Source organism: Callospermophilus lateralis, chromosome 6, assembly GCF_048772815.1.
Source record: "Callospermophilus lateralis isolate mCalLat2 chromosome 6, mCalLat2.hap1, whole genome shotgun sequence".
NCBI classification, from domain to species: Eukaryota; Metazoa; Chordata; class Mammalia; order Rodentia; family Sciuridae; genus Callospermophilus; species Callospermophilus lateralis.
Window position 1 is genome coordinate 132,104,442 of NC_135310.1, and position 13,205 is coordinate 132,117,646.

Below are 13,205 nucleotides of genomic sequence, written 5' to 3' on the forward strand. Positions count from 1 at the left end.
AGATGTTACAAGTCAGAACATGAACATATACCTATACCAGTGATGGATCAGCCTGTTACTTCCTATGTAAAATAAACTCTGCAAATAATAGAAAGTTGTTCTGTGCAGCTATAATCAGAGTAATAAAGTAATATTAATGACTACATCAAGCAATGATATCCTGGAACATTCACCAGTTAAAAGTGAAGCCAAATCAAAGCAACTAAAAGTTGTGTTGTCCCATGTATTTGACCCTGGGTTGAGATGGAAACATACAGTTCAGATTATATAGTGTGTCATTTTTCTAAATAAGGTTATAATACCACTGGTCAGATAAATAGTATTAGTAATACTTAATTTTTTTCTTGTTACTTTATTGAACTTGGATGTCCAGAGAAATTCTCTTCATCTACTCATTTTCCATTCAACTCTTGAGTAGCTCACTTCTACTTAACTTCCACAAATGATTAAACACATCCTTTACAATAAGGGTATAGTAACTTCACTCTGGCTTTGTTTTATTTCTTTGTTACAGTAAAAAGGAATTACCAGTCAAAGAAACTCAGTTCTGGTGCAAAGCCATGTACTACATGGTACTCCTCAAAGTTTAGTTTCCTTCACAAGGTCTTGAGCCTTTTCTAGCAGGGGTTGCATGTATTTGCCTCGCTTTCTTTAGTCAACACTGTAGATAATTGGCTAATTAGCCCTAAAGTTTTTGTTTTCTGTCATTTTCGCCACCTATGGAACCTTCCATAGAACATTATGGAAGTTTCAAACTGCTTTTCCAAAGATTTTATCAGAATTTGATGTTCAAAAAGGTCAATACATAGAAAAGCGCCCGAACAGGGACTTGAACCCTGGACCCTCAGATTAAAAGTCTGATGCTCTACCGACTGAGCTATCCGGGCCCCTTGGGGGAAGGGCTTTTCTATATTTCCTAGTGTGAAACTGCCTGGAAACGCTTTGGCTTTTTAAATTCTATTTGTCTTTTCTTTATTCTAAACTCTATATTTGTCTCTTTAAATATGCCTCACAACTATTTCTTCCCTAATTTGTGGAATAAAACTTCCAACACTCTGTAATGTAATCCTAACTATTATTTCTAAAAGCATTACATAAGTAGAGAAGTAATCGCAACAGTCTTGTCCAAGTTCAAAGGTTATGCCCCACTCTCCCCATGATTTTCAGAATGCTTGCCACAAAAAAGAGAACAGGACAAATAGGTATTGAGAATTTATTTTGAGGAAGGTGTTCTGCTTTCCCCTGAGTTCACAGAAGTGAATAGGGACCATCTTTAACCCTATGGGGTTCACACGTTTGAAGGGAGGGAGAGGTGGCCATCAAAAAGCTTGTTTTCTTTTTAAAGATCTTCTTACTGTAGATAGGCACAACAAGTGATACTGAGAAGTGAACCCAGAGCCTCATGCGTGTCAATCAAACACTCTACCACTGAGCCACAACCCCAGGCCTGCATTAAGCCCTTTCAATAGCCATTGTGATGAATGCTCTCAAGAAACATTTCAGGTTACAAGATGTTGAGAGAAACGATATAAATTAATGACCTGAGTTTCCAAATTAAATGAGATAATGTAAGCAAACTCTGAGAATAATATCTGGAACATGCTAATGGTACAATAAAATTTAGGTGTTATTACTATTACTTTTATTAGTGTAGAATAATAAAATACTGTAAATTAGTACTTAATTGTTTTGGTTGTGCAGCCTTAAACAAAATTTTTACTCTCTCATCTACTTTCTTCCTTTAAATTCTGCAACTGAAATTTCTTCTTCTTCAAAGGCCGAGTTTGACACAATAATTACCACATAGTAAGTTTTCAATTAAGTATTTACTTATGCTACTGTTTGAAAAAAAGGGTTGAGGTAATCTACAAGATTACCTCTATAAGATAAAATGGAAAATGTTAATAGATTTATATCAGGATAAAGGGACAAGAGAGGTAGAAAATTAAAGTGAGACTAAATTATGCACCCCACCTCACCCCCAAAAGACTATTTATAAGGGAAGATGACCTCTTTCAAGGGATTAGAGAAAACTTTTCCCAAAAAGTGATGTTTCACCTGAGAACTGTGGGGATAACCCCTCAATTAGACAAAGATTTGACTCCAGCATTCCTGGAAAATCAAAAAACAGAATTTTCAGAGGACTGAAAGATAACATGAGCAGCTTGAATTCATAGAGCTTGAGAAAGTACTGATGGAGGTGTAAGGAAAAGTGGTCAGGAAGGCAGAGGCAGACCAGTAATTGGCTCCAAGATTACGATAGCAGTGCAGAGTTCAGACTTCACCCTAGAAGCAATATGAAGCCTATAAGGACTTTAAGCAAGAAGAAACAACATGATTACACTTTAAAATTATTACACATAATTTTAAAAAATAGCACAGTGGTGTCCTGTAAAGAATGGATGTAAGGCAAAAGGTTATGCAAAAATATAAATTAGGCCACTGTGCAGTAGAAAATCATGCAGATTTGGCCTAGTGACTATGAGGTAATGGGAAGAAATGGTGAAGAGAGACTGAGGAACATGAAGAAAGAAGACCTGGACCCACACCACCCCTGGGGTCTGGGAGAGCAGGAGGTGTCAATGTGATTCATTCTTCTCAGTAACTCATTTCCCACATAGGCTTGTTACTGGGAAAGGCAGAAATAAAGGAGTCTAGGAAATGGCACTTAAGATCTTTTGAGAGTTCTTTGGGAAGCCTAGAGCATTTGCAGTGTTCTTGATAATCCTTGTGGAAACCCAAGGAAGCTGCTGCTAATTCTGACCAGTAAGCCAGCCCTGAATGATCAAACAAAAACAAGGAGAATGTTGGAAGGAAGTAACATCTTCAATGATAGTCCACAGAAGATACAATTTCTGAGAGGAAGGAACCTGAGTCTGACTAAGCTGCATCCTCTCCTTCAAGGTCCTCACAAGGTGTCTGACAGGTAGGACTAAGGTATCATCTGACAACTCAACTGGGAAAGAATCAACTTTCAAGCTTACATGGTTATTGGTAGAATTAAGTCCTTCAAAAGCTATTGACTCGAGGACACTCAGTTCCTGCTAGATATTGGCTGAAAGTCACCCTAAGTTGCTTGCCACATGGGCAACATGGCAGCTTGCTTCCTCAGCGTGAAAGTCAAGAAGGCCACAGAGAGTCATCCAGTCAGTCTAAAGTCACAACTATATAAAACCTAAATAAATTTAGATCTGGTTGACTTCTACAATTTCTCCTGAATTTCTTAATTTAATTGCTTGATGTTAGTTTTCTAATTTAATTTCTTTTTTTTTTCATCTCTGAAATAATCTCTCTCATTGTTATTATGACCTAAGACTCTACATGAACTACACTTACACTAATAACCTTTTCTCCTGTCAGGTTCCTCCTTGCTCACTCACTGACCTTAAACCATACCTGTCTTCTTGCTGTTCCTTGAACATTCCAACAAGTTTCTTGCCAAGCCCTTTTTACCTGTTATCCCGTGGCCTGCAATTCTATTCCCCTTGATAGCCTCATAGCTCACCTACTCACTTCCTCTGGTTCTCTGCTCAAATGTCTCCTTATCAGAAAGACCTCCCTAGTCACTCTTTATTATCAAATATTCCCTACCCCTTTATTCTGTATTCTTTTCCCCACTGATTCCATTTTTCTTCCTAACATGTATTACTGACATATATTTGGTTAAGAGTTCATTATCTGTCATTCCCCATTTTTCCGTTAAAATGTAAACCCTTGAGAGCAGGAGCTTTTGCACAGTGTTATACCTCCAACAATTTATTAGCAGACTGGGTCCAGTTAAGAAATAACACTAAACTGGGGATATGGTAGCACGTGCCTGTAATCCCAGGGACTCAGGAGAAGAATAGCAAGTTCAAAGCCAGCCTTAGCAATTTATCGAGGCCCTAAGCAACTTAGCAAGATCCTGTCTCAAAAGAAAAAGGGCTGGGAATGTAGCTCAGTGGTTAAGCACCCCTAATATCAACACCTGGTACCAAAAAGAAAAGAAATAACAGGCATTTCAACTGGATACAGTGTGGTAACTCAGACATAATAACTGCAGGAAGTAACTATTCATTCTCAGGGCTGGGGGAACAAAAAGGAAGAGTTGGGACTTCTGAAGACAAATTACTGGCCAGCTGCTGTTACCTCTGCTGTTAGTATTTCAATAATGGGATGTTCTGGGAATCCATAAAGAGAATGAAAGTTGGGCGGGAGTCAATTGCCATTGTTAGAACAACTTGACAGGAAGAGCAAAAATCAAAAAAGCAGTCCCTTCTTTTTCCTTCAGTCTTCCAGAGTTGAAAAAAGTAATTTGTAGACACCCAGCCCCAACATCACAGAACTGCATATAGGAGGACGGATTTGAAGCTGAGTGAGAAGATATTTTTTTTGCAGGATGTTGGGGTGAGTTGGTTTGGGAGATTGAACCTAAGGGTGAATAACCACTAAGCCACATCCTCAGCCCTATTTATTTTTTTATTTTGAGACAGAGTTGCTGAGGCTAGTTTTAAATGTGACCTGCCTCAGGCTTCCAAGTTGCTGGAATTACAGGCTTGCACCACTGTGCCCATTGAAAGAACTGAGCCATAGGAAACACAGACTTGAACAGTGCATAGTAAGTGTGGAATAAAAATCTATTGAATACTTCCTGCTACATAAACTGAGATGTTGAAAGCAGGATACTAAATATTGATATTGTTCATTATTGAATTGGGTGCTTATCTTAAATACCAGTTTATCTACTTCACCTCTTCTTGTTTCTCTTTTACCATTTCTGCATCTTATAATTTGAATAATTTAGAACTCCAGCCACCAGCAACGGGGCAGGAAAAACGGTTCAATGCAAGAAGACTGAGGGAAAAGTTTTGTGTTGTTTTGCTTTGGTAAAGTGTGTGTGTGTGTGTGTGTGTGTGTGTGTGTGAGAGAGAGAGAGAGAGAGAGAGAGAGAGAGAGAGAGAGAATGGTCATCAATGGTGACCTGGTGATAAACAATTCCAGAGGATTGGTTTTAAAAAAAAAATCAATAATTAATGCAACATATTTCATAGTATGCAACACCTTCCACAATCCCAGTACAACAACTTTCCATCCTCTCATCCCTCTCTTCACACTGAGTTTCTTGACCTTAGTGTTTTTGTAACAAAGAATACCTGAAAGGCATTTTCAACTCTCCTACCTCCATCTCCAACTGCTATGAGAAAAAAGAAAAGAAAAAAAGAAAGAATGAATTTTGGAATATCCTTAGTGAAAGTCTCTGTTTTTTAATTTAACATCACATTTCTCAGGAAAACAGCACACTACCTCTTCAAACTCATTAAAGCATATGTCTTGCTTTTAAGAAAAGACGTATAGTACATTTTCCTACGGAAAAGGTAGAGAGGAAAAAAGGGCGGAGGTTATTGAGCTTCCTTCACTGATTTCCTTCCTTTATTTTATGCAGGAGAAAAAGTAACTTGTGTTGCCCCCTCTGAGGTTCGAACTCAGGACCTTCAGATTATGAGACTGACGCGCTGCCTACTGCGCTAAGGAGGCAACCTTCCTGCACGCTCACACGGATAATTTACCAATAGTACTGGAAAAAACTACTATAAATGTTCCGAATCACAGTTTTCCAAAGTAATGTGAAACGGTGGTTTAATTAGTGTCTAAAATGGTTTGTATGACAAAGGCACGCAGAAAAGGCAGGGACCGACATTCAATCCCTTTCCCTGCGAATCTTTCTGCGGAGACTCTAAGGACTGTAAGGGCAACTGAGTCCAGATTTCACACATGTCCTGAACCGGGCCCTGGATTATTTGTCTCACTGCTTGGCCAGGGGTTTTCACTCCAAGATCAGGTAGCTGCGACACCTTCTAAAAGGAAAACAAGATTTAAATAGCAAGACTGCACTCTTGCGTTCTTTGTGTGGTTGCGTGGAGGCGCTTTTTCCCCTGAAGCGAATGAAAGAGGGCAGATTTTTTTAAAAGGTCTCAGGATTCTTCCTTATTTTTCTTTAGCAATAACCGGTTCAAACCAACGACCCCAGACTTGCTTACGCACGAAATCCGAGGGCTTATTTAACCGGGTCCAACCTCAGTGGGTGTAACACCTTCCTCCGGTTTTGGAGATTGCGGAGAGCCTTCCTCCCCTCCTCCCGCGGCGTGGGGTCAGGAGTCACCGCGGAATGCTGTTGGGAGTAAGGGAGTTCCCGGGTTGTGATGGGGAGCTAAAGGGAGGGCCTGCCACTAATTAGCAAAAGAGGGTGGGAAAAGGCAGCCGAGAAAGTACTGGAAATGGGCAAAATATTTCAGGAACTCGGTAAGGAGGAAGTACTAGCCGAGCTGTCTAAGTCCCTATACGAATGATTCCACCCCTTAAAGGACATGGGTACGAATCCCAAGGACACTGGTCCGTTTTATCTTTTTTTCATAGCCAATAGACAGTTCTCACAGCCTCCCTATTCAGGAAGGTTCCTCTCCTTCCATCACCTGTTTTCCCAGTACAGAGGTCACACATATTTATTGTCTCTAAAGCTGATACGTAATAGGGCTTCAACTAATTATTTCATTTAACGAATACTTACTGAGTTCCTATTGTGTAATATCCCTTAATCATCATTGTACTTTCATCACCCAGAACTATCCAAGGTATAACAGGCTTTTATTGAATTCATTTGTTTATTTTAAAAGTATTATTTTGCACCTACTATGTATCAGTTACTTATCTAGGCCTGCATAAACCTCAGTACTTCCTTATTCTATTATTAAATAAAGAGATGATCCTCAATCTCCCTGAATCCGCTTTCACCTTGAGACGGGTCCTGCCTACACCATTGAAGGAAAAAAATCTGTCAGATCCCGGAGAAGACGCTATTCTTAGCTTTGCCATAACGATGATATATAATCATTTCATAATCTGAACCCGGATTACCCTGATCTGAGTTGAGGCGACTCTGCAAAAGACCCCATTCTTCGCCTCCCGACTGCCCCTTTACATTCCACTAGCTAGGGGCGCTCAAGTCTCCCGGTGCGTCTCTTTCTTTCTGGGTCCACTGCTAGCAATTGCCTCCGTCCTCATCCCTTTTCTTCATCCTCTAGGCCTCACCCTAGAAATTGCTTTCTCCTGGAAGCCTAGCTTGAAGTCTCCCTCCCACAAATTTCAGGATTACATTTAGCAGCTGAGGATGATGAGGGGGATAGGAAAGATGATTCCTGCCCTGGAGCCTAATGGAGAGACTAAGCCTTTAATGATGGCCCTAATATGACACATTGCTGTAAAAAAAAAATACTATGAATGACATCTGAGATATATTGTTACCAGAAAAAAAAGAGTGCTACACAATAATACAAAAGAACAATGTATAGAAAGGGCACAGTTCAGATTGTTACCAGTGATGTTATCAGGAGAGAGGAAGAGATTATAAATTTTATTTTCAACATTTGTTAGAGTTGTTAAAATGAGTTTATATTTATTTCACAAACTCAATAAGTGAATTAATGAATTCATAAAGAAATTTTTAAAAAACTCAATCTGATGAGTGCAGCAAAGAAGAAGACAGCATGCTGGGAACACAAATCAGATCTGGGCTCAATCATCTTTTTTTTTTTTTTTTTTTTTTTGGCAGCTTCTAATCATACTACCTATTCTTAATTGGGTATTCCTCTCGGTATGCTTTGGGTACACTCTGTTATCACTCAATCCATCACTTATTTTAACACTTACCATACTTCTTGAAAAGTTTTCTGTAATTGTCTGCTTTTTCCCATACATTATAAATTTTGTCAAAAGCAGAATCATTTTTCTCTTTCCCACGTCATGAAAATTAGTACTTATGATAAGTTTTTGTGAATAAATACACGAAACAATGTCTTTCCAATTTGAGAAATGTGCAAATCATACAGAGATGAGGAGCCTGGATGGAAAACAATGAGATCTTAAGTTTTAGGTGTATTATGTGTTATTAAGTCCCTCCAACAGGACACTTCTGCTGAGTTAGGTTCCAGATCATTGATTATACCAAGAGCAAGTATGCAAGCATGCTTTTCATGGACTGAGCTCTACTACCAGGTAACTGCAAACCATTCTTGCTTAGATTACCAGAAACAACTGTTTCTAGATTGTGGAACTCAGATATCTCTTCCCCTACTCATTCTCCTTGGTGACTTTTATGTGTTTGCATTCATTTTGCAATATCTCTGAGCCAATTATGGGCAATTTCAAGAAAATAGTTAAGCCTTCTTAACCTCAAACTCAAGAATAAATAAATCCACCCATGCCCTCTATTTTCCAGGTCTCTACTCATTGTTCTTTCCAGAAGATAAATGTTCCAAAGGTGAAAGAGAGAATAGTCATCTAGACTTACTCCCTTTTTCCTTCTTTAGAGGGAAATTTAAAACCTACAGTTCAAAAGTAGGCTTTTGAGGTTCTGGTGTCTTATTTAAACTAATGAACACCCTCACCCCTTTGGTGCTAGGGATCTGCCTATGTGCATACTAAACAAGCACTCCATCACTGAGCTACATCCCCAGCTAGTTAGCCTCCCCTCCTTTTCTTTCTTTCCTTCTTTCTTAAACAAGGTGGTGGTTTGTGAAGTAAAAAGGGTGCCACCAGAGCTAGGGAAGAAAGACCTTAACTAGATCTGAGATAGTACAAACCATCTTTTAAGGCTAGGATATTCCAGCAGATAGTATGGAGAGTTTATGTTTACAAAGGGAGGGAGTACGCACCTGAGAGGACTTTATAATCACCTATCCAGAAGTCTTTGGATTTCACACTACACTATTTCCCAAAACCCTATTCAATTCCATCTCTATTAATTGACTATTTTGTAACAGGCACCTTACTTGGATGAAAACATTCAAAAGAATGAATGCCAGAAAATGATTCCAGGGTTCCTGGGTATCCACTTGGTGCTGGGACCGGGAAAGCCAAGAACGAAAAAAAAAAAAAAAAAAAGAAGAGGAAGGGGTGAAGGGGGATTTAACTCCCTTTAGACTAGTCAGAATTAGCCTATGGAATGAAGGCAAAAGAAATTCTCCCAAAAAAATCTGAGGCTGGGCTACCCTACTGAGTAATTCGTTTGTCCATCCATCCGCCCTTCATTGGTTCATTCATTCACTCATCCTTTCATCTATGCATTCATGGAACAAACACTGAACTTCAATTAAATACCAGACCTTGGGCTATATTAAAGAAGAGTGAAGATTCTGTCCTGTAATTACGGCACTTTGGAGAGGAAAGATAGAGTTTAAAAGTTCAGACTCATGATTACAATTGAGGGGAAGCACTAAGATAGACAGAGTTAGCGCTAGATGTCTTCAGATACCCATAAAATGAGTCAGTGACGCGGAAAAAGGGCGATGTTATATGTCATTGTTCCCTTTCAAACGGTGGGGCTAAAATCAAGTTTGCCCTTTCAGGGGTCGGAAATGAAAGGAAATTAGTCTCCCGAGGTAACAATATTCTTGAATCAAATCCCGCCCTGCTCCTGAGATGGAGGGAAAGAAACCTGGGAAGAAGCAACAGTGGAAACAGTGTGTGACTCCTCCCCTCCCGCTCCCAATCTACGTTTGGCGTTTCTAACGCCCGGCCGCTGGGAAGTGGGGACATTTTCTATCCGGAAAAAAAAAAATACCCTTGTAAAAATTCTTTTACATTAATTAGGACGCGAATATAAAGCTTTTATTTAAAGTGATATTTCATTTTCAATTTGTTTGATATAGTTCATTTTTCAAGAGTACAAAGAGACCTCAGATGGACAGTGTGTCCAGAGTTTGTCAGGAAGGGTTCCATGGTGTAATGGTTAGCACTCTGGACTCTGAATCCAGCGATCCGAGTTCAAATCTCGGTGGAACCTTTCATATTGTTTGACTTTTGCTTCTCTTTCTCTGGTCTCAAACAGTGTAATTTTCGCCTTTTGAATTCCAAGTCTTTAGATTTTGATGAGCTCCGACAATGAGAAAAGGATATGGGATATGCAGTCCCAGTAATCAGTGCATTCTGAATCAGCCTTTAATCACCGAATATATGTAATGAGCCTTTCTGTTCCCATCACACTAATTTCGTACCCCCTACTCTCCCTTGATGTCCCCAGGTTAGAGCGAATTTAGTAAATGTGACTTTAATGAACTGGCCAGAGAACAGGACAAAACAAGCTTTGTGATTAATAAACAGATAGGAAAAGGAAGAGGACAGATCTCAGTAAAGGTCCGTCATTTTAGTTAATATTAAACAGGAAAAAAAAATAGACTAAGAGTGAAGAAATGGCTGAAATTATGGACCTCGAATAAATAAAAGAAATCGTGTCAGAAGTGGGATTCGAACCCACGCCTCCATTCGGAGACCAGAATCCTCAACCAGAGGAAGCTGAGCTTGAGTCTGGCGCCTTAGACCACTCGGCCATCCTGACACACCCATAGGTTTTTCTGAAATCACTGTATTCTTCAATTGTAATGAATGTCCACACAGTGCAAACTACTACATTAAAAAAAAATAGTTTAACCTAAGAAATAGAAATACGAGTCGTTATAAGTAAACTGAATCCTCTTTCTTAGTAAAATCAGAAATTTTGAGCAACTCCTGAGGTTTTCCTCCTAATCCGGACTAGAATTTAAAGTTTCTCTCCCCTCACTTCCTCCCATGCCCAGTGTACACAAGCGTGAAGATCCCAACAACATGGCACTGACTCCAGACTAGGCAACAAAGTCCCCTTCATCCGTGATGTGAAAGGACACAAAGCACGGGCTAGGTTCCGAGATGCTGCATAGCAAACCAAGCGAGTTGTGCAGGGAAGTGATCCAGAGATATGGACCATGTGAGAAAGCCGATGTAGACAACAATGGCAAGATGAGTAGGGGTCTGGGGCCTTGAGCAGGAAGACTGGCTGTAAATATAACAGGAGTTGGTCTGATCGGGAGTTGAAAGAGGGAGAAGAGCTGATGTGAAAAACCATAATGGCAGAAGGAAATATCAACAAAGAGCCAACATCCCCAGATCCCTTCACCAAACTTGCAGAACTAGACAAACAAGTTCATTCTGCTGAGGTGCATGCTACTGGAAACTAGTACTAGAGATAACAACAGACACAGACATTTATAAAGGTCCTCCGAAGAAATGGCCACGTATCAATGTGATATCTAAAGAATCTCCAGTCCAAAATTTTGGCCCAGATCTACAGAACACCCAGCATCAGATTTTTCATTCATAATGTTAAATATGAATGACAATCAAGGACAACCAGATCTTTTTGGAAATATTTCTACAATAAAGACAAGGATGAATACAAACAGGTCGGGAGGATCTAAGAGGAAACTAATACAAATGCAAGAATTTGGATGTCTTTTTAAAAAATTACAATTAAATCCTCAAGGAGAAGAAAGAAGATTTGCACTAATGAAACAAGAGAAGGCAAGGGAAACTCTTAAAATTAATATTATAATGGCAGAATTATTTTTGTAAATTTCAAAATAAAGTTGGAGAAATCTCTTAGAAAGTAGGGTGAAGAATGAGAAGTGGAAAAGGATCAATAAGAAAATAACAGTGTAGAATAAAAGATATACCCTCATACTATGGGGCCTCCAGAAAAGAGGAGAAAATGAAGGAAAGGAGATAAAGACAATAGATATAAAATTATTTTTCAGAACTAAAGACCTCAAATATACAGATTTAAAGTCCACCAAATGTCCTGAATAATATGTAGAAAGGCAACGCTTTGAGGCATGTCATCACAAAACATCAAAAATGAAGATCCTAGGGCTGGGGTTAAGGTTAAGGTTAGTTGTTTTGTTTTTTCTTGAAACAGGGTCTCACAATGTTGCCCAGGTTGGTATTGACCTTCTGAACTCAAGAGATCTTCCCTCAGCTTCCTGAGTAACTAGAACTATAGGTGTAGGCCACAACAAGGAAATTGATATGGATATAATCTACTGATATTTATTTCTCACCATTTTCATATGCACTCATGTGTTTGTGTGTTTAGTTCCATGTAATTTTATTGTATATGTAAATAGCACACAACCAACACCACAATCAAGACAGAACTGTTCCATTGCAAGGTTCTCTAGTGCTACTATTTTAAAGCCTCAGATACTTCTTTCCTTCCTCTCTGTAAACCCTGGCAACTACTAGTCTGTTCCCTAGCTCTATAATTTTGACATGTCAAAAGAAAGAAAGAATGTTTTGAGTGGAATAATACAGATTGTATGTAACCTTTCGAAATTTATTTTTTTACTTGGCACAATTTGCTTGAGATCCATTTAAATTGTTTCAATAGTTCATTCACTTTTAGTGTTCCATGGTACGAATATACCAACTTGCCATTCAAGGATATTTAGTTGTTTCCAAGCTTGACTGTTATGAATAGTGCTTTATGCTGATTTTTGTGTGAACATGTTTTAATTTTTCTGAAATAAACGCCATTGATATTCAGATTTGAGACTCAAAACTGCAGTAGCCATTTGGCTACCTTATCAGAGAAACCTCCCCTGATCACCTAATAAGACCCCATCACTTTCCATCCTCCGTATCCTGCCTCATTTCTCTTCATGGTATCTTTTACACTATTTCATATTTGATTCTTAGTTTGTTTATTTTCTGTCTTTCCCTCTAAAAAGTAACTGCAGAAACTCAAGAACTTTGTTTTGTTCCCCAGTGTCCTGGAGACTAGAAGAGTGCCTGGCACAGTCAACACAATGACTGGCACACTCAACAAACATTTTGTTGAATTAATGAATACATGAATTTCAGATCTCCATTCATATTGGCATATATTGATCTAACTCGTTCATTTTTGTTAAAGCATAGCACTCCATTGTAAGCCTGCATAGTATTTTCCACTAACTTGTTCCCTAATGAACTATTTTTGTGAAGGTTCCAATATTTTACAAATCCAAACAATGCTGTAAGGACAATACTTGTATAAACAATCATCTGTGCAAATGGAAGAAAAGTGGAGTAGAAGGTTCAAAAAGTATGTGCATTTTTAAAAACTTAGCTACTGTTAAATTGCTTTCAATGATGTTCTTTCCACTTATATTCCCACAGTGTGTTGGAATCTATATTTTCACATTCTTTCTTTTTTTACTTTTTAATTTATTCTTTTTAGTTATACATGACAGTAGAATGTATTTTGACATATCATATATACCTGGAGTATAACTTCCCATTCTTATGGTTGTACATGATGTAAAATTGCACTGGTTGTGTATTCATACATGTCTGATTTATTCTATTGTCTTTCCCATTCC

General features: G+C 38.7%; 4 non-coding genes across 4 annotated transcripts; 1 reads left to right on the top strand and 3 right to left on the bottom strand.

Annotated features, from left to right (window-relative positions):
* Window positions 1-814: 814 nt before the first annotated feature.
* On the bottom strand, window positions 815-887 carry Trnak-uuu (transfer RNA lysine (anticodon UUU)). The gene has a single exon. It is a non-coding gene; the product is annotated as a tRNA-Lys (tRNA).
* Window positions 888-5,441: 4,554 nt separating this feature from the next.
* On the bottom strand, window positions 5,442-5,514 carry Trnam-cau (transfer RNA methionine (anticodon CAU)). Its single transcript has one exon. It is a non-coding gene; the product is annotated as a tRNA-Met (tRNA).
* Window positions 5,515-9,745: 4,231 nt separating this feature from the next.
* Window positions 9,746-9,817, top strand: Trnaq-cug (transfer RNA glutamine (anticodon CUG)). The gene has a single exon. It is a non-coding gene; the product is annotated as a tRNA-Gln (tRNA).
* Window positions 9,818-10,263: 446 nt separating this feature from the next.
* On the bottom strand, window positions 10,264-10,369 carry Trnal-caa (transfer RNA leucine (anticodon CAA)). The gene is made up of 2 exons: window positions 10,332-10,369; window positions 10,264-10,309 (listed from the first exon to the last, which is right to left on the bottom strand). It is a non-coding gene; the product is annotated as a tRNA-Leu (tRNA).
* Between the last annotated feature and the right edge of the window lie 2,836 nt (window positions 10,370-13,205).